The sequence below is a fragment of the Canis lupus genome, chromosome 3, assembly GCF_011100685.1.
Source record: "Canis lupus familiaris isolate Mischka breed German Shepherd chromosome 3, alternate assembly UU_Cfam_GSD_1.0, whole genome shotgun sequence".
Lineage (NCBI taxonomy): Eukaryota > Metazoa > Chordata > Mammalia > Carnivora > Canidae > Canis > Canis lupus.
The window spans coordinates 40,535,706-40,560,949 of NC_049224.1; the positions used below are offsets into that span (position 1 = coordinate 40,535,706).

At 45.3% G+C, this 25,244-nt stretch overlaps 1 long non-coding RNA gene across 1 annotated transcript; it reads left to right on the forward strand.

The window, feature by feature from the left end:
• The first annotated feature begins 14,884 nt into the window (after window positions 1–14,884).
• Window positions 14,885–19,083, forward strand: LOC111095359. The gene is made up of 3 exons (XR_005356337.1): window positions 14,885–15,002; window positions 15,105–15,347; window positions 18,401–19,083. It is a non-coding gene; the product is annotated as an uncharacterized LOC111095359 (long non-coding RNA).
• The last annotated feature ends 6,161 nt before the right edge of the window (window positions 19,084–25,244 follow it).

Consider the following 25,244-nt stretch of genomic DNA (forward strand, 5'->3'; position numbering starts at 1 on the left):
TGTGAATTGTTCAGTGTTGCCGAAACTTGATGTGAACAGGGAGCTACTTGGCTTTCGCACTCATTAGAACTCAAGGTCCCACAAGATGGCTCTGTGCTTCTCCATCATTCTGTCCTCAGGGAACACACAAACTGAGCTATTTTCCTGTGAGTTTTCTTCAGTGATTACACCAGACACAGGAACATCTGGGCCTGCAGAAGATGAGCCAGCTGACACCCAACCACGTCAAAGCGGAAAGGGCCACAGAACCACAGTTTTTAGCCGCTTCCTTTCCAGGTCCTTTCTAGACCTGAGAGAAAATCTTTACACACAATATTGGTCTGAGGTAAATCAAGTTCAGACCACGCAGAAGCAGAGAAATAACTATGTAAAAGCAAAAGACGATACATCAAAACATTTGTGGGTCAGGCCTTGATCAGGCCTTACACATACCCAGCCTGACAGTTTACGACTGCTGGAACTTTTCCCCTGGTCCACCTTCCACCCATTACCCCAGTGATTAAGAGTTGTGACAACGCCAGGAGACAGCGTGGCAGGGAAAGCAGAGACAACTGGTTGATCACCCAACTCTTCCTTTCCTTCCTGCTAGTAGAACTTCGAATTACTGGGGACAACAGTGCGCTTTGATAAAACATATTTTCAGGCCCCTCTTGCAGATGGGAACCGTTAATAAGATATAAGCCAAAGTCTTTGGTTTTGGCTTCCGAAGAACTCTTTTCGTGGGGCTGAGTCAGCTGAGAGGCTCTTCTTCCTTCCTGCTGCCTGGAACATAGATGCAAGGGCTGGAGCTCTCGCAGCTATCTTATGACCATAAAGCAGTTCTGAGAATGGAAGTTATGTGATAAAAAAGTTGGAGCAGATTCCTATGTCCCTGGTTACAGTAGAATGAGGCTTTCTGCCCCAGATTTCCTCCCTTGGATTTTTTTCATGTGAGCACAGGGTAAATCCCTCCTTTTGGGGCTTTCTGTTATATGTGGTTGAATCTAATCCTAAGTGATACAACTGGCTACTTAAATCATGCTGTAAGGCGTCCGGCTAGCTCAGTCAGTAGAGCATGAGACTCTTAAATCATGCTGTATCACCAAGATTAGAAAAAGACAAACTTCTAAACCCTGGTGGAATAATAATGTTTTCTTTATATACAATAAGCACATTTGAAATCTTAACCATCTTTATCTTTTTTGGCTTTAATCAAATATTCTGAATATCTGTGCTCAGGTTTATGGTAAATTAAAGAACAAAGAAGAAAATAACCCTGGGATGGAATAAATGAAGCTAACTCAGTCATTCATCCACAGCTTTGATTATGGGGCTAGGCAGGTAGCCCACCATTTGAGGTGCTGGGGGGTATTAGCTTTGGGCTGCACTTTCTGAGTGAATATGGTACCAATGCTCAGAGAGCTGATGTGACTGCATAGGTCCCTGGGCCACCCAGATCTGGAAGCTTCTTGGCCAGGCCAGCACTCAATCCATGCAGCAAGAAGTGAGACTTCTGGTTTTAAAATATACAAAATGCCACTACATGTAACCACTGCATCTCCCTCGTAGCATTCTACACTTCTCAATATTGCCACCAGACTTTCTCAGTGACATGAAGAGTTGTTTGCAAAATTTGCAATCCTCTTTGAAGTTCAGGGATTCTGCGTTTTGAACTAAATTTGAATTATTTGGCGGGGTGGTGAGCTCAATTTATTCTGGCAAAACACACTTCCTGGTTAGAAGGAAAGGTATTTAAGGGGCTTATAAAAGGGTTCTGGAAGATTCTTGGACATAAAGTGCCTTTCGCTAAACAATTGTGCTGAGTTAAGCCTAAGTGAATCAGAAACATACATATTAAATTTCCCCTGAAATCCACATGGGTATAAAAATGTTGGGAAAGGGGGCTTAGCAAGATGTAGTTTGCCAAACCCAAAATGTTTGAAAACTAATTTGAGTGTGTAAGTTTGGTGAATTGCTCTTGGACCCACGTATCCTAACCCCACAGTGACAAGACTTTCCTCTTGCCTTGTAGCCGGGACTCCCTGTAAAGGAGCATCAATTATGGAAGAATCTTCCTTTGGACGTTTGCCATTATTTGAATCCTGGGGTGGAGATGGAGGCGGGGAGTGGAGAAGCTGTTGAAATCTGTGTTCTCACGAAATAGCCTGGGGATCCTGTTGTCGTGCCTTTGTGGTGTGAAAGTCACTCAAGCAGTGCTCTGGAGGTTCCCCTGTAATCAGAAAGTCTCTATAAAGCACATCATGTCTTAGAATATGTTTAGGCACAACAGATGGGAAGCCTGTTTATGTATATCGTCATATAGTTTTTTTGATACAGCATTATGGTGATCCTAAGACTTCCACACCACCCCCAGGGGAAAAGACTAGCCACCTATAGCATTTTCAATTTTATAATGCTTTTTATTATTGAGAATAATCCCAAAATGAGTTTATATTCTATTATACTATATTTTAGTATGCTATACTATATTATTATAATCATTAAACATAGTTTACCAATTAAAAAACAATGGGTTGGATAAGGTGTATTTTCCACCAGTGATGGTAAATAAGCATAACCATTAGGAACAAAACCAAGAATTACAAGTGTCACGAGGCCTAAGTGTGCATTTTATAAATTCCACAGATACTTCAATTATTGTCCATTTCAGCCCGTCTTTTATCCCGGGAAGTACCAGCATTTGCACCTGCTAGCCAACGTCCAGGGGTTCCACTGCATTCCTCCGGGTGGCCACTAGATGTCATGGGACCAAGTTCGGTAGGAAGTTGCCACTAAAGTTTTTTCCATTGCGAGAAGCAGGAATTCCCCAACTTACAAACAAATGGTGTTTCAACAGTTTATTGATCGTACCCAACACTTCACCTGTATCATAGACACGATGCCAGAAATAGAGATCAGTGCCCAGACTCGCCCACAAAATCCCACTCACTTCTTAGCCTGAAAAGGGGTCCTAACTTTGAGATCAGACACATGTGGGTGTGACTCTCTGTCCAGGGAGCACTTTGGACCTGGCACTTGAGCTAAGCGCTTTGCACCTCTTCCTGCACTGCACTTTCTCTTCTGAAAATGAGAGTAATAGTTCCTTCCCAGCAAGGTCATGGGAATACACAAGAGAGCAGGTGTGACATGCCAAGCATTCGCGTGGTAAAACAGACAGGACGACATCACTGCTGCCCACATCATAATTGACTGGACAGACAGTATCACACCAGAGCCCTCTCCTGCCTTCCCTCAGCTCCCAGGCATCACTGCCTTCTGGAGGCTTCCTGATCCTCATCCTTTCCTGCCCCTCACACAGACAAGGCAGCCAAGGACCCTCTAGTGAAAATTGGCCAAGAGACCGCAGGAAAGTTTCTTTTCAGGCCAAAGGATAAATATATATGCCTAGGAGGTCAGCCTTGCAGATGGACTGAAGGATTCCCATAAAGGCATTTATTAGCCTCATTGTTGAAGCTTCCTGGGTTTCACTTTCCTCATCTATCAGAAAGGGATGGTGGGACCTCCTGAACGGGTTGAGAAACCTAAATGACATCACAGATGTGTCAGGGCCAGTCCTGTGTGGTGTATGGTGAATGCTCCATTTATGCCACTTGAGACTCTCATGCTAGAGGGACAGAAGCCAGTTCCTTCCTTCAGCCCTGGCCAAGACACTCCCAGCTGGGTGGGCAGCTTTTCAGCCCTTCTAGAACCTTTTTCCTAGAACTTAGTTTTCTCTGTGATGTATATCATAGGTGGTTTTCAGCAGCTCCAGACGCCAGGGGACAGAGACCCTTCTCTGTCTGACTCCAGGCCTACACCCTTTGAAACTCATCCCCTTCACATATATTTATGCTTCATCCTGACACTGCAGACGCTTCCTGCAGAAACTTCTCTCTTCCTAGTCTCCTTCTAGAAACATTTGGATTTGGAAAGCTTAACTTTGCCCTTCCTTGTTTCTCTATCCCCTGTTACATCAGTCATATGTTAGGGCTAATTCTTCCAATCTTTCTTTCTTCTTCTTTTTTTTTAAATTTAAATTCCATTAGCCAACATATAGTACATACTTATTTTCAGATGTAGTGTTCAATAATTTATCAGTTACATTTAACACCCAGTGCTCATCACATCATGTGCCCTCCTTAATGCCCATTTACCCCATCCTCCTGCCCATCTCCCCTCCAGCAACCCTGTTTCCCAGTATTTTTAGTGCATTTTGGCCTCAAGGTTTCTTTCTCCGGCTGACTCTCATTTGTAGACTTTGCAGAGAAGGATCTCAACTCATCACCAGTGTGGAGATTCATTAGCCATCCATGTCTGCCATGGGCACAGCATTCAGAGAAGCTCTAGAAACCAGCCTTCTCACACTGTACCATGCACAGGAATCACCTGGGATCTTGTTAACTTACAGACTCAATTCACAGGTCTGAGGTGGGCTCAGGATTCTGCACTTCAGGGATCCCTGGGTGGCACAGTGGTTTGGCGCCTGCCTTTGGCCCAGGGCGTGATCCTGGAGACCCAGGATCGAGTCCCACGTCAGGCTCCCTGCATGGAGCCTGCTTCTCCCTCTGCCTGTGTCTCTGCCTCTCTCTCTCTCTCTCTCTCTGTGACTATCATAAAAAAAAAAAAAAAAAGGATTCTGCACTTCATATTAGATAACAAGTATCTAAGAAGTGTGCTTTCTAGATTGGCAGCATCAGCATCTCCTGGGAGCTTTTTAGAAATGCAGACTCTCAGGGCCTGCTCTAGACCTACAGAGATAGAATCTGCATGTTAACCAGAGCCCTGGGAGTTTTGTATGCATATCACGGCATGAGAAGGGCCACCAGGCTCTGATGGCTGGTTGGCCAATACCTGGTCTATTATGAAAGGCACCTCCCACCCCCACCCCCAACCTGAAGCCCATCTTCTCAGGATGGCTGAAATGAGTCCTTTCCCTCTCTCTAGTTCTCTGTTTCTTTTCAGAACAGAGATCGGCTTTAGGCTCATATCTCACCATGAACCTAAGGAAAGTTCAATACCCATTTCAGCCAAGAGCCAACTGCCCCCACTCTTCAGAGACTCCTTACAGCTACCCCCAAAGGAATGGCTTTGCAGAATTTTAATCAATACAGTTTGACAAGATCAGAGCCCAGAAACACCAGGGCAATACTATGAAGAAGGGGTTATATTTTCATTCCATGGAATAAGAACTGTTCTTTAGACTGGTGTTGAATCCTGGGGCTCGAGGAAGACAGGTTTAATGGAATGAGATGCAGACCTGGGGAAGGTAGGAGGGGCTTTAAGGCACTTTGGGAATTAGGTTCTGTGCCACTGGAGGGGCTGGGATGGATATTACTAGGTCAAGAGGCCCACTTTGGGATATGAGGCTTCACTCCCCCTGTGGGCTGCAGGGCATGGCAAGGGGTTTGCCCAGAATGGTTGGCCAATTGTGGACAGTGGACAGTCAATGCAGGAAATGAGAGGCCAGAACAGGGAGATGGCACCAAGTCTCAGGTGTCTTTGTAGGAGTGGCAATTCTAGCCATTGTACAGATTCCAACTCATGGGGTAGCTACATTATATTATAAATATGATTTGCATATGCAAAATTATAATTATACATCTATTTGTGTAGTCATTAATTTGATATTGGTCTTTTTAAAAAAAGATTTATTTTATTTATTTTAGAGAGAGAAAGAAAGGGAAAAAGGATATGTGAGCAGGTGGGGGGCATGGGTAAGAGGAGAGGAAGAAGGAGAGAAGCAGACTTCCTACTGAACCAGGAGCCCTATGGCACTCCATCCCAAGACCCCAAGATCATGACCTGAGCTGAAATTGAGTCAGATGCGTAACACACTGAGCCACCCAGGTGCCCCTTCTTTATGAGACTGAACTCTGAGGGCAGGAACACTGTCTAGTTTCTCCCCCATTGACCAGCCAAGTGGCCAAAATAGTGGATGTGCAAAAAAAAAAAAAAAAAAAAAATCACTAAATTTTGAGTCCATGCATTGCCTCCATATTATGTCATGGACTTAGGCCAAGTTAGGAGTTTCTAACATCCTGGCTCTGGCAGTTGTTGGCCATGTGACCTGGGGTGAGCCTTCAGCCTTCAGCTCCCTACTCTGTAAAATAGGACAGTTTAGCAGCACAAAGCTATGTGGATGGTTGTCGTTAAGGTGCTGGGCTGTTCTGGAAATGGGCTTCTGCAGGTGAGGGTGCCTGGTCAGGTTGGGTGTGTGGTTGCTCTTCATCTTCTCAAGGAGGGTGTTCTCCAACACCACGGCTGTACATTAGCCAAGGTCAGGGTCATTTTGCTCTCAATGGGATGGAATGGAAGGCTGATCAAGGGAAAAGCAATTTTTTTTTTCTGAGCTATTTGAACAGAAGTTGGGATAGAAAGAAATATTGTCTAAAGTAGAATTGACTGAAGTGTGAGGAATGTGCAAGAGAGTGAAGACATCTAGCATAGTAGCACCACATCAGTCTCCTTTCTGGTTCCCAACCCCTCCCACCCAGAATCAACTCCTCACACCCGAAAAGGCCTCTCCTGATCTCTCTTCCATCTTGTGCCACATCCAGGCCACACTGCATGCTTGTCAGCTGCCAGCTGCACAGCGTGTCTTTCTGTTCTGAAAACATATCCATTCTCATTTCTACCTCAGGGCCTTTGCAATTGCAATTGCCTCTGCCTGGAATGCTCTTTTGTGACCTCTTCTATCATGAGAGTCTCAGCTCAAAGGCTGTCTCATCAGAAAGGCCTTCCCTGACTAGCCCATACAACATTCTTCCCTCATAGCATCCTGTCCTACTGCCTTTACAGCACTTACTATATCCTTTTCCAAGTTGGCTTATTGCCTGGACTCCTATTTCTAGAATCCAAATGCATAACTATAGAGGTACCACCCACACCAGCCACCAGGGAGCATCATTGACCAAGGACAGCTTGGTACTAGGTCCTGAAAGGGACCCAAAATACGCAAAATGCAAATGGTCAATACATATTAAGCATTTTCATCAACTGTGAGTTGGGTACTTTATTTGTAGGTCTGCAGTGAATGCATCACAATAGATTCTCTTTCTAGAATAAATTAAAAGCCTTGAGCTGGAGTAATACAGTTAAGTCCTGCTTGTTTTTCCACCCTTTCTGGGGATATTAATAGATGAGATGCCATTCTCAATGTTTAACCTCTATTGTAGACCTGATAGAGACCACAGAGCTCTCCAAAACCTATTTCTTTATTTCACAGGCAAATCAACTCTGGACTTGGAGGGTCAGTATTGTCTGGGGTCACAGTGTTAGTTTTTTTTTTCCTTTCACTTGAGAAATGTATTTTTTATAGGGTTTTGTAGGAATTAAATAAAACAACTCTAAGAAATATATTCAGAAGTTCTCTTGGTAAGTTAAAGTAAATTATAATAAATCTTCCATGAGTATATAGTAATCTCCTAAGCTTTAGTTCATATTCCATGAGTTTTCACTTTGTTCCAACAGACAGGGTAAACATGATCCAATATGAAGTGACAAATCAATCTGCTTGCACAGTTTACCTAATTTCTTATTTTTTAAAAAATATGAATTCCTTGTGTTAGTTGTGACTCAACCAGGGCTAGAATGCCCAGACACCTGGCTCCCAACCACATGGTGATTTCTACACCAGGTGGAAATCTACAATCCTCTGCATATGCTAAAGTACCCTCTTGGTTTTTACCTTGTAAGAAGTTAAAAAGGTCAATCCTGAGTGAAGTGACATCTGGGAATCCAAAGGATTTTATACTTTGTTAAAACATTTTATGAGCTGGGTATGATGACCACAGAAAAATTGGATGTGGTTTTTGTTTTCAAGGAGTTTCTCATTTAGATGGGAAAATACATCCAGATAGAATAATGCCTGCCTGGAGAAATAGAGGTAAGAGATGGTACTCTTGGTTATAATGGAAGGTTTTTTTTTTAAAAAAGATTCAAGACCATACACTTGGACCTTTGTGTTGTAATCTTGTTTGACAAAATGATAGCTGGCAGCATTTGCTCAACTGCATCAGAGATGCCAGAGTCCCAGCTTCACCTCTGGGTAAGGATCGCACTGGGGCCATGGGGCTGGCCAGCCTCGGCCCAACGTATGACCTAGGCTCCTTGTCATCCTTCAGACCTGCCATTTCTGCCTGGTTCCCAGCATCTCCCATGCAACGCATTTCTAGGATGTGCTTTAAAGATGAACAGCCCCTCAGGGCATCCCCAAGTGGCTATAAACTCTGAAAGTGCCAAAAATAGGCCTGATTCGGGCTGTTACTAGATAGTGCTGACGTGTTTGGGCACAAAATAAAGGTCACCAACTTATAGCAGAGACTTTTTCCAAAGGAGGAGGGAATGCTGCCCACAACCCAAATCTGTCACCTTCCATCCCGGACTCAGGAAGCTGCACTGCCAGGCTGTTTGGCATGGCCATGTTGGGCTTACTGCATTTGGGATGCTGATCTCAAGAGGGAGAACATTTTTTATTGCTATTTTGTAAAATGGCACACAGCTATGAGCTATCCCATAAAGCTCTTTGGGTTCTACCCCATATAATAGGGTCTAGTAGACAAACTTTCTCCTCCAGTTGGGCTGGATTCACTGTCTATTATATACATTAAATATAAAAAAGCTGGAGTGTAGGTGGTCTGGAAGTCTGTTGTCTGTAACAACTCTTTCTTATCTATGGTCCTCTCCCATCTTTCAAATGATCTAGCAACTTCCTCTGTGCTAACTTTTGTGATTGAAGAAACTTATTTTTGGTAACTTTCCCAACCCACAAAACCAATCCCATTTTAAGGTGGAAAAGTACAGTGTAACAATGGCATTACTGTTTTTTGGTGGGTGACACGAAAATGTTTAAGACTGACCCTAACACCAGTCGCTGTTGAAAGATACTGCCTTGTACAAAATAACAAACCAAATCCCAAACTGTCTGTTTATGGTCATCACGGTTCACTTCATTAAGCCATAACTCTGATTACATTCTTTCTTCTGCCCTACCCTGAAGGCTGAGCTTGGAGGCCAGGGGGCCTGGCCTGCTCTTCTGTGGTAACTGTTCACCCAAAAGCACATTTGGGCAAAATAGATGCAAGGTGGACAAAGGAAACTCTCAGGGGCTCTGTGGGGACCTTACTTCTGGGGCTCCTTGTGGGCCCTGGGGTCATGCTTCCATCTCCCACCTCCTGAGCACCCCACCCCGGGAGGCCCCTGGTTCCTGTTGCACCTGCAGAGATTCACTGGGGAAATTCCTGGCTGAAGAGGGAGAAGGTGAGGTAGGCAAGGTGCATGTGGGAATATGCTTTAATCTGCAATAATCATGCACAGGCAGAAATCTTAAAAGTATGGGATGAAGTGGGACAGAGGGAACCAATATTTGGAGCACGTAGCTGGTGCTCAAAAATAGCCATTTTGTTGTTATAAATAAATATAAATAGGTGGGTTTTCCCCTTCTGAGTCCAAAGTAGTCTAAATACTGACTTCTCCTGGGCTCTGGCTCCCAATATCCTGTAGTCTTAACTCTTGAAAGGGGTTTCAAGTATGCCCACATACAGGCAGAGCCATATTTCAGGGGCCTCCAACTCAACAAACATGTGTAGGACTGCTGTTATGTGCCAGACTCCAAGGCAGGCACTGAAGCTCCAAAAGTCAAAGTTCACTGCTGACCTTATAGCTCTCACAGACTGGGGAGAAGACAGGCTCACGATGAGAGATTGGGAATGTAAACAGCCATTTGGAGAGGTGCAAAAAGAGGAGGACTTACTTAGGTTTAGTTCAATTGGTGACAGAAACTGGAAATCATGGTGACTGAAAGCAGATCGAAGTTCATTTTCACATAAAAGAAATACATACAGAGATGGGAAGCCAAGGGCTGATAAGACAGCACCACACACAGTCAGTAGAAAGCCTGGCATCTCTGTCTTTCTTTCTGTTTTGCCACTGTAGCTTGTTAATTCCATCCTCAGGTTGGCCCCGAGATGGCTGCTGGAGCTCCAACCATCATGGCCAGATTCCAAGGAGAAAGGCTAAGAAGAAAACCAGCTTCCTGGTCTAATTATTCCCCTTCTGAAGAATTTTCTCTAAAGCAACCCCCTCCCCACCATCAATGTCTTCTGCTTACATCTCCTTGGCTACAGATATCTGTAAAGCTGGGAAGTGAAGTTTTGTTTTGGTTTGCTTTTCCAGCTGGCCCCATTGATGCTCCTAACAACATAGGAGTCTGTTAGTCAGGAAGAAAGGGGAATAGATGTTGGTAGGCAACTAGCAGTTTCTGCCACAGAGACACTCCTAATCATAGAAGACCATTCTAGAGAAATGTGTCATCATGAAGCGGAAAGAAAATATGAGTCAATTATGCAGAAAGCATTGCAGATGGAGAGAACCAACTTCTGCATAAAGCCTAGGAGGTAAGAAATTTCATAGAGCCTTTAAGGAAGGCTCATAGGAGTCGGGTATGGACACTTTGCCCCTAAATATAATTCCCTCATCTGTTTAACCTTACTTTAGCTTAGGATCAGTGAAAACATAAGTCTTCCTATCCATCTTAAGAAAAAGTTGGGGTTCCCATTCACATTAGGGTATAAGTAAGTGTCCACTCTTTACAGAACAACAGATTTGGAGTGTGGGTCCTGGAACATGAATGGAGAAATAAAGAACTCTGAACACAAGGGGAAATGCTGCCTTTCCTCTGGTTTTTGGGCTGAGATGGCGTCTGGAGGCAAGGGGCACAGGTGACTCTCCTAAGCAATGACTGGAGAGGCTCCAGCTATGTGACTCTGATACCATCCGAGAGGACTCGGCATACTACTACCTGTTTGACGATTTCACATCATAAATACATGAAACAATATTTTAAAATTGCAGCCTCCGGGGATCCCTGGGTGGCGCAGCGGTTTGGCGCCTGCCTTTGGCCCAGGGCGCGATCCTGGAGACCCGGGATCGAGTTCCACGTCGGGCTTCCAGTGCATGGAGCCTGCTTCTCCCTCTGCCTGTGTCTCTGCCTCTCTCTCTCTCTCTCACTGTGTGCCTATCATAAATAAAAAATAAAATAAAATAAAATAAAATAAAATAAAATAAAATAAAATAAAATAAAATAAAATTGCAGCCTCCTTAGCTCTGGACCCTATGGCAACAGCTTCTCTAAATTTCTTTTGTTCTGATCTCACACATCATTTCAGCATGTGAGGAGGGGGATGCCTGGGGGGAAACGCAGGCTAGACAAATGTAAAACATGTTGATTTTGTTTCTTTTCTTTCTTTTTTTAAAAAATTGATTTTTTTTTTTTCCTTTCAACAACTGAGCCTGCCAAGCCCACTTCAAGGAAAGGAGTTGCATTTTAAGTTAGCCCTACTTTCTGGAACTGGTGGGAATGTCTTCTTCTTCTTCTTTTTTTTTTTTTTTTTTTTTTTTAAGATTTCCGCCTGTGGTCACCTTGTAAGGCTTTGCAGTCCTTCCATGTCTTCTCTCCTGCCTCATCCCAGCTCCTCCTGGCCCAATTTCTCATCACATCTGCTGTGGGCCAAGTGCCCAATAATTTTCCATGAATGCCTCTGTACAGCAAGGTTTCACAGCTGCACTACTTAAGGTGCAACATACCCAATGCATATACTTGCGGCCTACCCCTGTCAACCCTGCCCAGAGAGCCATTGGAAATTCAGTTTCCCGGGAAGAGCTCTGACTTTGCAACTCAGTGATCACACAGCCCCACTCCATGGGCAGACGCAGCCCCACGTACTCCCTTCTCCCACAAGCTTTCCTGTTTGCAAAAGCGCAGCTCAGGAAGGGAAGTAGGAGGTGGTAGCATCATAGTCTGGGAACAAAGGGACACTTGCATACATTACTCTGAGGTCCAGGCCACTATACACATTGGGCAAAATGTTTATTGTTGCTTTTTTGATAAGTGAGCTATAACTCTTTAAATGTGTCCGAGTCATCACAGGATCTGATTCTCATCTCTTAGAAGGCATTACATTGCCTTAATATGCAACAGTCTAACAGAACATTAAATCATTTTTTAAGGTTTCATCTAGTTGAGCCTGAGCCAAGGTATTCTTGGGTTGGGTTTGCACATCCACCCTTTTTTTATATAGTTAAAAAGAAACACACGACAAAATACCTATCAAGTGATTTCACTCTTGCCAGCATCCAAGAGTGATCTGCTTAAGTGGGCCCTTTTGGTTTCCAGGGGCCCTACTGTATGGCTTCACTCCCCAGGATCAGCAAGTATTCTCTGAGTGCCCACCCCCCACACACACACCAGCCTGCAAAATGAGTGGTGGGAGAACGTGGTGGGCTGGCCGCAGGTTAGGAAAGTCACAATTTCCCAGGAATGCCAAAGACTGGGTTGGAGAACCAGGCTAACCTGGGGCTGGGAGGGAAGTAAGTGCTTGGACTCCTTTTATGAACAATGCTTCAGCAAAGGCTTGGCCTCACCTATGATCCACTCTCTCTCTCTGCAAAATCCTGCTGGGTCACTGAGGCCACAGTGAGGGCAGCCCTCTCAGGAAAGCTTCTTTCCTCCTGTACCAGACCTTCCTCTTTCGTCCTCATTCAGGCCACCTTCCAAACAGCCTTCTGTAAACTCTGCCTTGGATTAGGTTTGGCTGTTCACATGTCAATCTCCTGGCTGATAAGAGAAGGGCTGTATCTCGATCACTCTAGAATCTTGGTGACCCAGAGAATGGGGTAGAAGCCCCCAAACACACAGCCTTCGTTCGGGAAGATGGGGAGCCGTAGCTTCCATTGTAATGTCTGGTCTCCTAGCCAGTGCTCAGCATAGACCAGCATCCACACCCCATCCAGGTTACTTTACTTTTGCATTTTGACCCTACCTCTGTCTTGCCCCAGGCCCTCCTCAGCCCATTTTGGGCCTCCCCCAGCCCACCTTCTCCCTGCCTGGGTTCTTGGGAACACATCGCAGCGGGAAGAGAGAAACATGAGGACATCGGGTACGAGTGAGTGAAACTTCTGTCCAGTGTTGGTCACTTCGAGGGGAAGGCCCACGCCCCGGGAATGGGCCATAATTAGGAAGGACGGTTGGGTAAGCGGTGGCCCAGATGGCTGCCCAGAGTCCTGATGGGAAGCTCGTTCAGGATGCCCAGTGACATCCTGAGGACCTTCTAGATCATTCTGGCTCTGTTCTCACCCAGGGCCCGGCCCCTGTAGGGTGCTCCTCCTGCATCTGGCATCGCCCTGGCTTCTGCCCAGATCCTGGGGCGGCTTCTAGAGACCTTGAGGCGCCAGGAACCACCAGGGTCCAGTGTCGCAAGCCCAGGGCCAGGAGACAGTCTCCCTGGGTCTGGCTTCTCCTCCCTAGCCGGCTTGGCCAGCCTGGAAACAATGACTGCGGAGAGACACTGCTTCTCACGGGGGTTTTGGAAACCGCGGCGGGGCCTCAGCAAACAGCTTTTGCAAAGGACTGTGGCTCCCAAAGAGATGCTTCCACGCTGGGAGGGTGCAGAGGAAGTGACAGAGACAATAGACAGCATTGTGTCTTCTCCCAGGAAGCTCTGCTCTGCGTTGCTTTCAGGGAAATTGACTCTGGGGCCGCTCGGTCTGTTCCAGAGCGACAGCTTTATGTGATTAGGTTAGTCCCGGGCTAGGACGAAGCCGCACTTCCTACCTCATTAACAATAATGCCAGCAGAGACCAGCCATGCTATGGGGGGGGGGGGGGCTCGGCAGGGGGGGGCTCGGTGCCCTAATTCGTGGGGCAAGGGCTGAGCGGAGGGAGTCGCAACAACAATGCATCTTGGAGCAGAAGCTGTCTGTGGAGGGAGTCCAGCTTTGATGTGGGGCCCTGTCCTGATTAGGGCTGATGGCTGGGGCCCCAGCCGTGCTCTGGAAGGTGGCATAAGCCGGGATGGCATTTGGGATGTGGGCTTTTGCACCTGGGTCTGATGAAGTTTGATGGGGTTTAACACATGCAAACAGCAGCTTTTGTTCTCCAGGACAATGGCCTCCCCAGCCTGGACCCAGTCTGAGACCCCCGTGGCACCCGTTTCCTCCCCGTCGCCTCTTGTCACTCTCCTCGTTGAAGTTTAATTAGGACAAGGAGCTTTCGCAGGCTCATTTCGCACTCCAGCAACTTTCTAACACTTCCTAACGAGGAGGAGGCCACAGCCTGAGGAGGGGAGGGGGCAGCAGAGGAGGGTATGGGGAAGGACAGAACGGTTGAGGGGGCTGGGAGGGGCGAGCAGGGGGTGTGTGGGGAGCAGAACAGGCACAGAGGAAGCTCAAAACCACACCGGATCCTCGGGGAACTAGGGATTGATCTGGGAAGAAAAGAAAATAAAACAAATCCTAACTGGCCTTTGTTTTCTGGGTGGCCAGACAGTAACTTCCCCCAAATTCTCTCTGGTTCCGGAAAAAAAAGCACAAGATCAATGGGTGTTGACTTTGTGCCTTTCAGAACTGGATCGCATGGGCCGTTAACACCTTATACTCCTCTAACTCACACACAAGCTTTTCCTATTCACTGGGTTCTGAAGCACAGGAGTCACGGGGACAATGCCCGGCGTCCCAACTCGCTCCCGAATCAGGCTCCCACAGGAGAAAGAGTCCTGCTCCATGTGCGGACTGTAGGAATCCCATATGGAGGGGCCAATCCCGCTGCCCTGGCTGGAGGTGTCGGCAGGAAGAAACAGAGGTGGACGGACGGGGAATCCCTGCGTACCCTTGCCCGTTTAGTCAGTATAGTTCTGATGCTGCTATGGTAACAAACCCCCTAAATGGAGGTGCTTACGACCTGCAAAGATATTTTTTCTTCTGCTGCTGCTGCATGTTCATGGGGTGGGCTCAAAGCTCTGCACTCCATCACCTCCCCTTGGGGCCCTACACTCATGAAGCATTGTCCCATTATGAGCAAAACTGACCATGGGTGTAGTAGAGGGAGAAAGAGATGATGACAGTGCACATTGGCTCTTGAGCTGCCTTCACAGAGGTGATCACATCATTACCAAAGAAAGTGACATATACATATGTGAGAGGAGACGTGTCCTTTTGTTATGCTTCTAGAAGGCAGACCAGAGATATTTGGTCAGTAGTACCAGTAACCTTCCATTTGCTATGTATTGCTGTGTGACACATTACCTCAAAACTTAGTGGTTTCAACCAACAGTTATTTATTTTCTTACTCAGGGATCTGGGAGCAGATTAGCTGTGAGTCTATCTGGCCACAGTTCAGTCCTCCTCAGGGGTAGCCCGGCCTCTCCGTCTATCCTTATCAGTCTCCAAATGGGAGGAAGGTGAGAAGAGAGGAGTGCAAACCTTTCCAGAGTCTCCTGGTGAAGAAGGACAAAGAGAGAGAAAGAAGGGAAGTACTTAAGTCCTTGAAGCTGCCCAACCCCTCCTCTGGCTTATGCCAGCTCTGCTCTGCCACAGGTGGGTATGGCCTGTTGGAGCCGGGGTCTCTGCCCAGGCAGACTGAGATGTTCCTTTGTGAGGAAGGTTAACAGACAGCTGGACCCCTTCACTAGCTACGTATATACTAAGTGCATGGTCTTCCCAAGGCCTAGGTTCAAGTCTATGCTACAGAGAAATGACAAACCACTATGTATGTAACCCTTTGAGTTATGAGTGAAACTTTAAGGCCAAGTGCCTAATGAACATCCTGGCTCCTGTGAAACTTCTAGCAGAGATTGCAACCAGACAAGAGGAAAGAGCCAGAGCTTTGAGAGGAAACCCAGTGGGAAGTTGGCAATCAGAGCGATGGAGGTGGGGAGTGACGTGGGCAAGATGTGCCCAGCTGTGGGCCCTGACCCAGAGGCTCTGGCCTGCAGTGGTAGGAAGGCCTCTCAAGTCCCTCTCTGATAACCCATATAGCTTCTGCCAATGGAAGATTCTCAATTTGGAGAGGGAACAGCAAGAATATTAAACTTTTTAGATGACATCATGGTGGATGTTCAGAAAAGTTGTCAGTAGGGGCAACAGTCTCTTATGAACCATCATCTTCCTCATTTCTAGAATGTCTTGGCAGAGGGGGTGGGTTGGTGGGTAGGATTCTCACCTCCCCTGGGATTCTGGCCTATGTAGAGCACAGATCCCAAAGTCTCTCTTCTGGGGCCTGAGGAGGGTCTGCATATAAGTGGAGAGGATAAGGTGGTGTCCCCAGGAGGCAGACAGGACCCATTGAGGGCAGCAGGGCTAGTGTGGGTTAGAGGATTACTGGCCACAAGGACTATTCCTTAGATAATCCCACTATTAACTCTTTGGTCAATAATTAGAAAGATGACTGGAAAAAGAGAAAATAAGGAATTTGGTCCAAATGAGGAAGGCTCAGGTAATTCACTGGGTTGAATAGGTATCTGGCGAGAGGTGTCCCTCTTCAAGGCTGTTAACCAGGCTGGCCTGGCTAGGGGCAGCCTGACCCCGGGAAAGTCTTCTTTGGTTATGTGCAAGTGGTCAAAGGCCCTGAGGTTGGGAGCTGGCCAACCGATGCCACTGGCTCTGACTAACCCACAAGTGTGGGTGTGAAATGGTTCACCCAGAGAGGCCCTAGGACCCTGGCCAGAGCCCACTTAGCCAGCTTCCTCCCTGGGGAGTAGCTTTCATTTTGTGAAATGGTTTTTTTCTCTGCCTCTGTTGCTCACTCCCAGTGTACTCCCTTTTGGGAATACTTGAGACTTCGCTTTCAATGGTGAGACCCCAGGCATCCCGTGTTGCCATTCAAAAGGTGCTCTACAGGCACCCAGTTGCAGGGATGACTGATAAAACGTCCTTGGGAAGCAGTTTAGCGGAATCTGTACACACTCCATGTCCCGGGAGTTCCACTCCTACCTAAGGCAAATAAGTGTTTATCCTCACTCAAATATATGGGCAAGAATGTCCATAGCAGCGTTCTTGCTAGGAACCAGGACACACCCAAATGTCTGTGAAAGGTAGAATGAATAAAGTGTGCATATCCACATGAAGAAAATACCATAGTGCAATGAAAATGCAAGAACCCAACGTATATACAACCACGTGGCTGACTCTGATACAAAGCTGAAAGAGAGAAGCCAGACAGAAAAGGGTATATGCTTCACAGCTCCATTTATGTGAAATCCAGGGACAGGCAAAACCATTCTGGGGGGATCCCTGGGTGGCGCAGCGGTTTGGCGCCTGCCTTTGGCCCAGGGCGCGATCCTGGAGACCCGGGATCGAATCCCACATCGGGCTCCCAGTGCATGGAGCCTGCTTCTCCCTCTGCCTGTGTCTCTGCCTCTCTCTCTCTCTCTGTGACTATCATAAATAAAAAAAAAAAAAAAAAAAAATTAAAAAAAAAAAACCATTCTGGGGGATAGAAGTCAGGATGAATGGGGGCTCCGTTGGGGGGGTAGGTATTGCTAGGAAGGGTATTGCTAGGAAGGGGTTGAGAGCCTTCACGGGCTAGAAATGTTCTAATTGTTTACCTTGGTAGCCGTTACACAGGTTTATCATGGGAAATGAAAAGATTCATCAAGATCTACTTTTTAATTGAAATGTAGTTGACTCATAATGTTACATTAGTTTTAGGTGTACAGCATAGTAATTGGACAAGTCTGTATGTTATGCTGTGCTCACAAGTGTAGCCACCATGTGTCACCATACAACATCGTACAACACTATGACAATATCGCTGATATTTTCCCTCTCTGTGTCACCAGGCTGTACTTTTAAGACACACGCACTTTACTGTATGGCTGCTGCCTAGAAAGAAAAAAGTTGATGTGGTGAACAGGTTTCCCGCATGTTCGGGCTCTTTCTAAAGCTTTTAGAGATGTTTCCTTAACAATGAAGAATTGATTACTCCATAACAAACAAACAAAATGCAATACAAATGTCGCTTTACCTTCCAGACTTCAGAGTCTTTTCAGGAAGAAATAATTTTGGAGGTATGACATTCTAGTTGTAGAATTTTCTCTCTCTAAGGAGGCGATCCCTGCCCCCTCCCCCTGGTGTCGAGGTTGGTGTGGCAAATAGTTTCAATTTTCAGATGTCATCTTCCAAGCAAAGAGTTCTCATTATGGTCTAATTACCTTGGCTATTGGAAACAGGAAACGGAGAGCTGAGCTATTGAACTTGGGAAAAAGAAAAGAGAACTGCTTCCTACCAATATTTTTAAAGTTTCAAAAAAAGGTCGCTGCTTAGTCTCCTCAGGGCACATTAGGTACATTAAAAATCTGCCTAATTATATATTTTAGCAGGAAACCAAAGAAAGGGCCAAGAAAGCGCAGTTTCAATCTTTTGGATAAATAAAAATAAATGTGTGGGTATAAGCTATAAATACATACACCCTGCATTTTAAATGGCCTGATCACATATTTGCTTAAGGAATTGCTGCACATCATGGTAAAAATAAGATACATCACATACTTTTCCCCTGCAGGATATAAATATACAAATAAATATAAAACATTGATTTTTTTTTTTAATTGGGTAATGCATTCTGGTCAATAAAGTTCCTTTTTCTTCAGGAATTTTTATGGTTTGTGTGAACCGTCTAGGCAGAGGAACTCTGTGGAAGAAAATGTAGTGACAAGAAATCCCAAGAAATGGGGAGTGCTTGTGTTTCTGGCGGGGGCTTTATATCAGAGCCACTTACCCAGCACCCCCACCTCTGGTGGAGAGAGCATTTCTTCTATGGGGACGTGCAAAATGGACCCCTTACGGATTTTCATTGTTCTTATAAAATATATGTTATGCCGACAAGCCCAAGAATGGGCTCTCATCAGAAGCATTTCCACATCGTTCTGCTGCCAGCCTCTGTGATATTGGATACCACAATGGAAACCAACAAAGCAAGGAAGATCGACATAGAGACACTGGGAAACAAAATCTGTATATTTTATTTCAAAGGGAAAGTCTTCATGAATGTCTCTCTCTGGCCCTTTGGAGACACGACGAACATAGGTGTACTTTTAATCGAGTAAATTAAACTTGCTATAAAGCAAGAAGCAGCAGCCGAATGGCATCTTGCTGGAATAAAAACACACCAGGTCCCTTGAAACAGGACACTGGGAGGGAAATAATTAATAGTCGCCCTCCCATTTTAAGGGAGGTCTTGCTAACTGATAGAGCCCTTTATCAACAGTTCAGAAATAAAGGAATGCATTTTAAAAGAGTCAACTAGGTATAGACTCCCAATGACTTTAGTGCAAAGGGGAAAGCCTTCAGGGAGGCTTTACCTGGTTTTCTGTCCCTGTCAAAACACACTGGTATCTTTAGCAAGATCTAATGGCTTTTATTAAAATTTACTTAAAATTATTTAAAATAGCAATAGCTCAACAGTAACATAGTTCCCACCATTCTGTAAAAAAGTCTCAGCTTTGTTTTCCTGAATCCTCATGTATGGTGTTTTGAGTTAGGGGGCCCCTGGAATGCTCAGTCAGTGGAGCATCCAACTCTTGATTTTGGCTCAGGTCATGATCTCAGGGTCATGAGATCGAGCCCTGTGATGAGCTCCATGCTGGGCATGAAGCCTGCTTAAGACTCTCTCTCCCTCTCTCTCTAAAAATCAATCCATAAATAAAGTGTTGTGAGTTAGGTTGTTGATGAATTGCTTAGATTTGTTTTCACCATTCATATGTCAATGGCTGAATTAATGGCACAAGAATGAGTACAGAGACACAATAACACGTTCTTGTTTGGTGGGGCAATGGGGTGGTGGTGCGTGGAATGCCACGTTCATATAGCTACCTTAGATAGTCAGAGATGGCAATTTCCCTGGATGTGGGAAATTGCCCGTTCCACAGGCAAATAACTGTCATTAGGACATCCTTCAACTCAGACTTGAAGCCAGCAGCTCCAGCAGCTCCTGGGAACTTGCTAGAAAAGTACCAAGTCAGGCCTGACCCTGTCACTGAGTCAGAATCTTCATTGTCTCAGCCCCCAGGGCACTGCTGTACACATAAGGGTTTGTAAGACTAGTTCTAGTAATAGGTGTTGATGACTACACACCTCATCCAGGCATCTTAAGTGAAGGGACCAAAGGTGAGTAAGAGCTGGTCCCTTCCAGCAAAAACCTGATATTTTATTAAAACTAAAAGGTGTGGAGGGGTGCCTGGGTGGCTCAGTGGTTGAGCATCTGCCTTTGGCTCAGGTCGTGATCCCCGGGGTCCTGGGATCGAGTCCTGCATCACGCTCCCCATAGGGAGCCTGCTTCTCCCTCTGCCTATGTCTCTGTTTCTCTGTGTCTCTCATGAATAAATAAATTTTTAAAAAAAGACTAAAAAATGTGAACAGAGATGGGATATTATCTTCAAAAATTGCATTAGCGTGTGGATGGGTGTCTGCCTTACATTCACCCCAGTTCTCCACACTGAGGAATGGTCCTGTTCCCCTCTCAACAGGTGAGAATGGTCCTGTTCCAGATGAGACCAGGAATGGTCCTGTTCCCCTCTCAACAATGGTTTTATAACCTGATATCTACCACACCAGCCATACCTCCTGCCTCCACACTGGTCTGAGTTAGATTCCTTTCTGCGGCTGCTGGACCAGCCATGGCATAAAGATGAAAGGAGCAACACAAGGTTTTCTTCTGGAAAGCAAGTGTTTTGAGGCAAAGGTGGAAACACAGGGTTTCGTTGGTTTCCAAGGGAAGCCATGCACAGATGCACACACTGACTAATCCTATGCCAGATGTCTGCCTGCTGTCTCAGAGACACAGCCAGAATTCTTATTTGGTCATTGCTTCAGGGCAGGGGTGGGGGGTATGAGTGGTCAGAGGACAGGAGGAGAGGTTCCACACTTCCGGTCTCTGAATCGTGAGCTCTTTCTCAGAGCTTGTAGGAATGTTGCCTCTGAGCTCTGTGATCCTTAACAGCGTCATCCTTCCATGTAGATGCAGGGCTCCCTCTGCCATGTGGCTACAGCCAACTGCAAGTTCCAATGAAATTGGCCAGAGAGCTGGGAAGAAGATTTGGGCGGCTGGCCTTTGACAGGCAGGGATGTGATTGGGTCCCGGGAGCTCCCTCTCCACTGTGGGCCCAGGGAGCCCCCCACCCCCACCTCCACCCCCTCCGCCCAGATAACTTGTTCCAGGTGTGTTCAATCTCAAAACAAAGAAGCTTTTCTCTGTTGCCTGAGAATGAAGAGTCCTCTCGCTAGTTGCATGAAGTTTTTCCGAGATGGTAATATTTGGTTACAGTAAGATCTGTTATTTCACAGGAAACCCAGCAGAGGTGCCCGTAATTTGATTCACGTAGAAACTGGGAAAACTCTAAGCAGGGAGCTGGGGGGAGTGGAGATCCCAGCTCATTAATGCAGCGTTTAGTGGGGTCAGTGTTTCGCCCTCTGAGCTGAACCTTGCACAATAGGCTGCCAGGTCCCCAGCCACCTTCTAAGGTCAGGGTCACCATGGAAGTTTTGCTGGCATTGCTCTAAGTATAACATCCCAAACAGTTTCCATGACCCACATTATTCCCTCTGCCTTCATATTTCTAGTGATTGTTAATATGTGACGCTATAGCCCAAGCAAGTAGCATTATGCCACCAAACTAAATCCAACAGGTAGAAGTGCCAAAAGTCAATTGCTACACATTTGTTGGGGTGCTATACTATTTGGTACCTGGAGAACATAATTTTATCAAGTACCCAAGGTGACTTGAAACAATACCTACAGGTTTTTCTAAAACTGTTAATATTAATTTATATCTTTCCAGGAATTTTTACTTCGAGAACTTCTGTTATCAATTAACTAAATCTGTAAGTTAGTATGAATTAATAAAGATTCGTATCAATTAACAAGGAAGACATTGGAAATAATTGGATATTTAATTTATAATATGTATGAATGGCTTAAAATCTAATTCATTGGAACATATTTTATCCAAGATCAAGAGCATTAAGAAACACATGCATATAATGGGAAAGAAATTAGATGAAGGCTTTTATCTGTTTCCAGATCTGATGATGTATTTATTTAAGCACTCTTAAAGAGCAGGTTCTTGCTGTCCAGGGCCAGGCAGCAAAGTGCTGAAAGAGTGGAAACCTTTCTGGAATAGCATTTCAAGCCCTCGGGACCACGGTTCCCTCTTGGTCTCAACTCTAAGAGGTGCCCATGGCCAGTTTCTCTCTCAGGTGCAGAGCAAGGACAACATCTGGAGAATGTTTAAACATCTGGGTGACAGGCATTCCAGTAAACCAACAGTTCAAATGATTCTGTGCTTACTTCCCCCCTTTTTTTAGTCCCTTTGTTGAGGAACCAGAGCTGATGAGTGGTGGACCTTCCTGGTAATGCAGTCACAGGTTTGAGGGATGGAAGAGGACAGTTGAGGGTGGGGATGGCATATACAGGGGCTTAGGAAGAGGGTGAAAACCATGAATGTGGGGACTTTGAGTTACTGATACCTTCTAGATCCAGGTTCCTGGCCTCCCACCTCTACCCTGGAACTGCAGTTGGCCACACTCCATATTGGGTGCAGATGCATACTGCAGTGGTCCAGCTAGGGCACATTAGTCACATCACAGTTGTCATCTGGAAATACCTGGTTAATGACTCCTGAGATGTGCTTTGGTCCCTTCATGTTGGATTCGGTTTCCCAGAGTTATTTATTGTACCAGGTATTGCCTGGTTGGTATAAAGAAGTCCTTGGTAAAATCATCACATTACACCCTCTCTCCACCCCTTTTTCCTAGGTTTTAATATGTTCAGTTTTCCTCTGCTCTAGTTGTTTGGAACTAAACCCAAGTCTGCCTGTTGCACTTATTCTTCTGGTAAAGAACCCGGATCTTTCTTTAATTTATAACATGCGCCAAATATGCTAGCATTTATGCTGCGTGATTATACAGCAATATTAGCTTCTTAAAATGTTAAACATTTTAAAAATAACCAGCACAATATTTAGATGTCTTATTTACATTTTGATTTTTTTCTTCAAGACTGCGAAAATGATTACAAGGATAAATAAACACTTAATGGAAATACTTATAACACAGTATTTTAAATAGCTTTTAATTGTTCAATGTGTTCGCCTTTCTCCTCTTTAAAACAAGAGAAGCTGAATGAAATCTCAGGTTCCTTCTTCTTTATAATTTTATGTTCTAAGATTTTGGTTGTGGGTCTCCTTTCAGTGAGCACACTCCAAAATAAGTCTAGCCAGATCTATTGTTTTTCCAACTTAAATTATTAAAAGTTTTAAATACCCAGAAAGGGTGAAAGAACAGTACGATGGGTAACTGGGTACTTGCCACCTGGATTCCTCAGTTATTAACATTTGCCTTACCTCCTTGTCTTTATGTATGTGTGTCCTTGTAAAATATTTGAAACTAAGTTGCAGACATCATTAGCTCTATAGACCTCAGCATGCATTTCCTGGAAATAAGTGCATTCTTCTGCATGATGCAACACAGTAATAACCCCCAAGAAAATGAGCAAGACTGGTATCATATAACTATGGTACCTGTGATGCTATAATATCACCTGAGAAGATACATGATGCCTCCTTAGTTTCTTTTCATCTAAAACAGCCATCCTGCCTCTGCTTGCCCTTTCTCCCGTGGCATTGCGATGTGCATGTATATATGTGTGTTTAAGAGACTAGGCTTAATGCTTTGCTTAAACAGAATGTCCTGTTTCCTTGTGGCTTTCTTTAACTGTGCTTATAGAGTTCCATCTAAAGGTTGGCTTAGTTGCAGGTTGCATGTTACTGGCAGGAAGTTTCTCCCAGGTGAGGCTCTGTACCTGCAGCTCTCTGGAAGGCACTCACAGCTTCCTGAAAGGCTGAGCCAGGACCCTGTCCACAGAAGAGGTGGCATAGGGGCATCTGGGTGGCTCAGTCAGTTGAGCGTCCGACCCTTGATTTCAGCTCAAGTCATGTTCTCGGGGTTGTGAGATGGAGCCCCACATGGGGGGGGGGGTCCTAGCTCAGTGGGGAGTCTGTTTGGGATTCTCTCTCTCCCTCTGATCCCTCTCCCTACTCTTTCTCTCTCTCAAATAAATGAATAAATCTTTTTTTTTTTTTAAAAAAAGGATGGGTACAGGCTTGGCAGAGATTATAGCCTCAGAAGCCCAACTGCCTGGCTTCAAACCATGGCTCTTGCCCCAACTTGGGTGAGTTATCTGTCTGTCTATGCCTCAGTTTCCTTATCTGAGGAGAGTAGCGGAATCTTCCTGTAACTTTGTTGAGAGGACTCACTATATTAATACCAGGAAGGTGCCTAACACAGTGTGGTACACAGTAAGCACGTGTTAATGTGGGGTTTGGAAAAAACATGTATTTAGCCAGAGAAGCTCAATCATCAGAGGACATAAGTGCCATTCAAGCAGCCTCTGTGAAGAGAGCCCAGTACATACACAGTGGGGTTTGTTGAAGGCTTCATGTTGAACACAGATGCTGGTTCTGTATATCCAGCATCGGGGCAGCATGGACAGCCCTGGGAACACTGAGGTCATCTCATGGGACACGCTGCTCTCTCTGTCACAATCACACCCAGCCCTCACAGGCAGCATGATTGCAAATTGCCAATACTCATCATCTCTGAGTTACATCACCAGGAAACATGCAGGTACATATGATACTGGGAACCTGTTGAATATGGTTAATTATGTTTCATTACCCCTATCCGCCTGCTGCTAGGTTTACTGTACTTTTTCTTGAATGGCAAATAAGAAAGCTTTTTATTTTAAATGACAGCCTGGGGAAGAATCAGGTTGCTAATTTCCCTGAGGGTATAATGTCTGATAGAGGCTGGAGACCAAGAGTCATTTTCCTTAAAAGATACAACTTGAAAGTCATTCTTTAAATTGCTTGGATCTGACCTAGTGAGTTCCAAGGTCCTAATTAAAAACAGAAGGTGGGAGGATGGAGGAAGGAGGGATGGTGCGATCCAAGTGGGTAGTGGTCTGGGACATGTTGCTCATCGCAACTCAGAGGCCATCTGCAGTGACTTTGGAAATGCTCTAACACCCTGATGCCTATCACCAGAAACCACAAGGGCACATTTAGATTTCCCTTTCTGAGGCAGTGGTGGGACTCAATCCGGGGCTTTTGCCTGAAAGGGAGGAGGAGGTGGAGTCTCCTCTTTGCTCTGGACTTGTCATCAAAAGCCTCAGTAGGTCTGTCAGTTTGTCCGTCCTGTTTTGTTGCTGACCTGATTTGTGACTTCAGGCAAATGAGTCTCAGAATTTTCATGGGCTAAATAAAGGGAGAGGGTGAAGTGTCTCCAGCTTTTCTCTCCTCCTGAGGTCCTGGTGAGCTCTAAAATTCAGTAATTAAAATCATACTTAAATTCTGTTTTGTATTTCTTTTGATGTTTTACTGTTTTGCACAGTAATCGTTTCAGAAAATATATGACATCTTGAATAGCTAATGATCATGC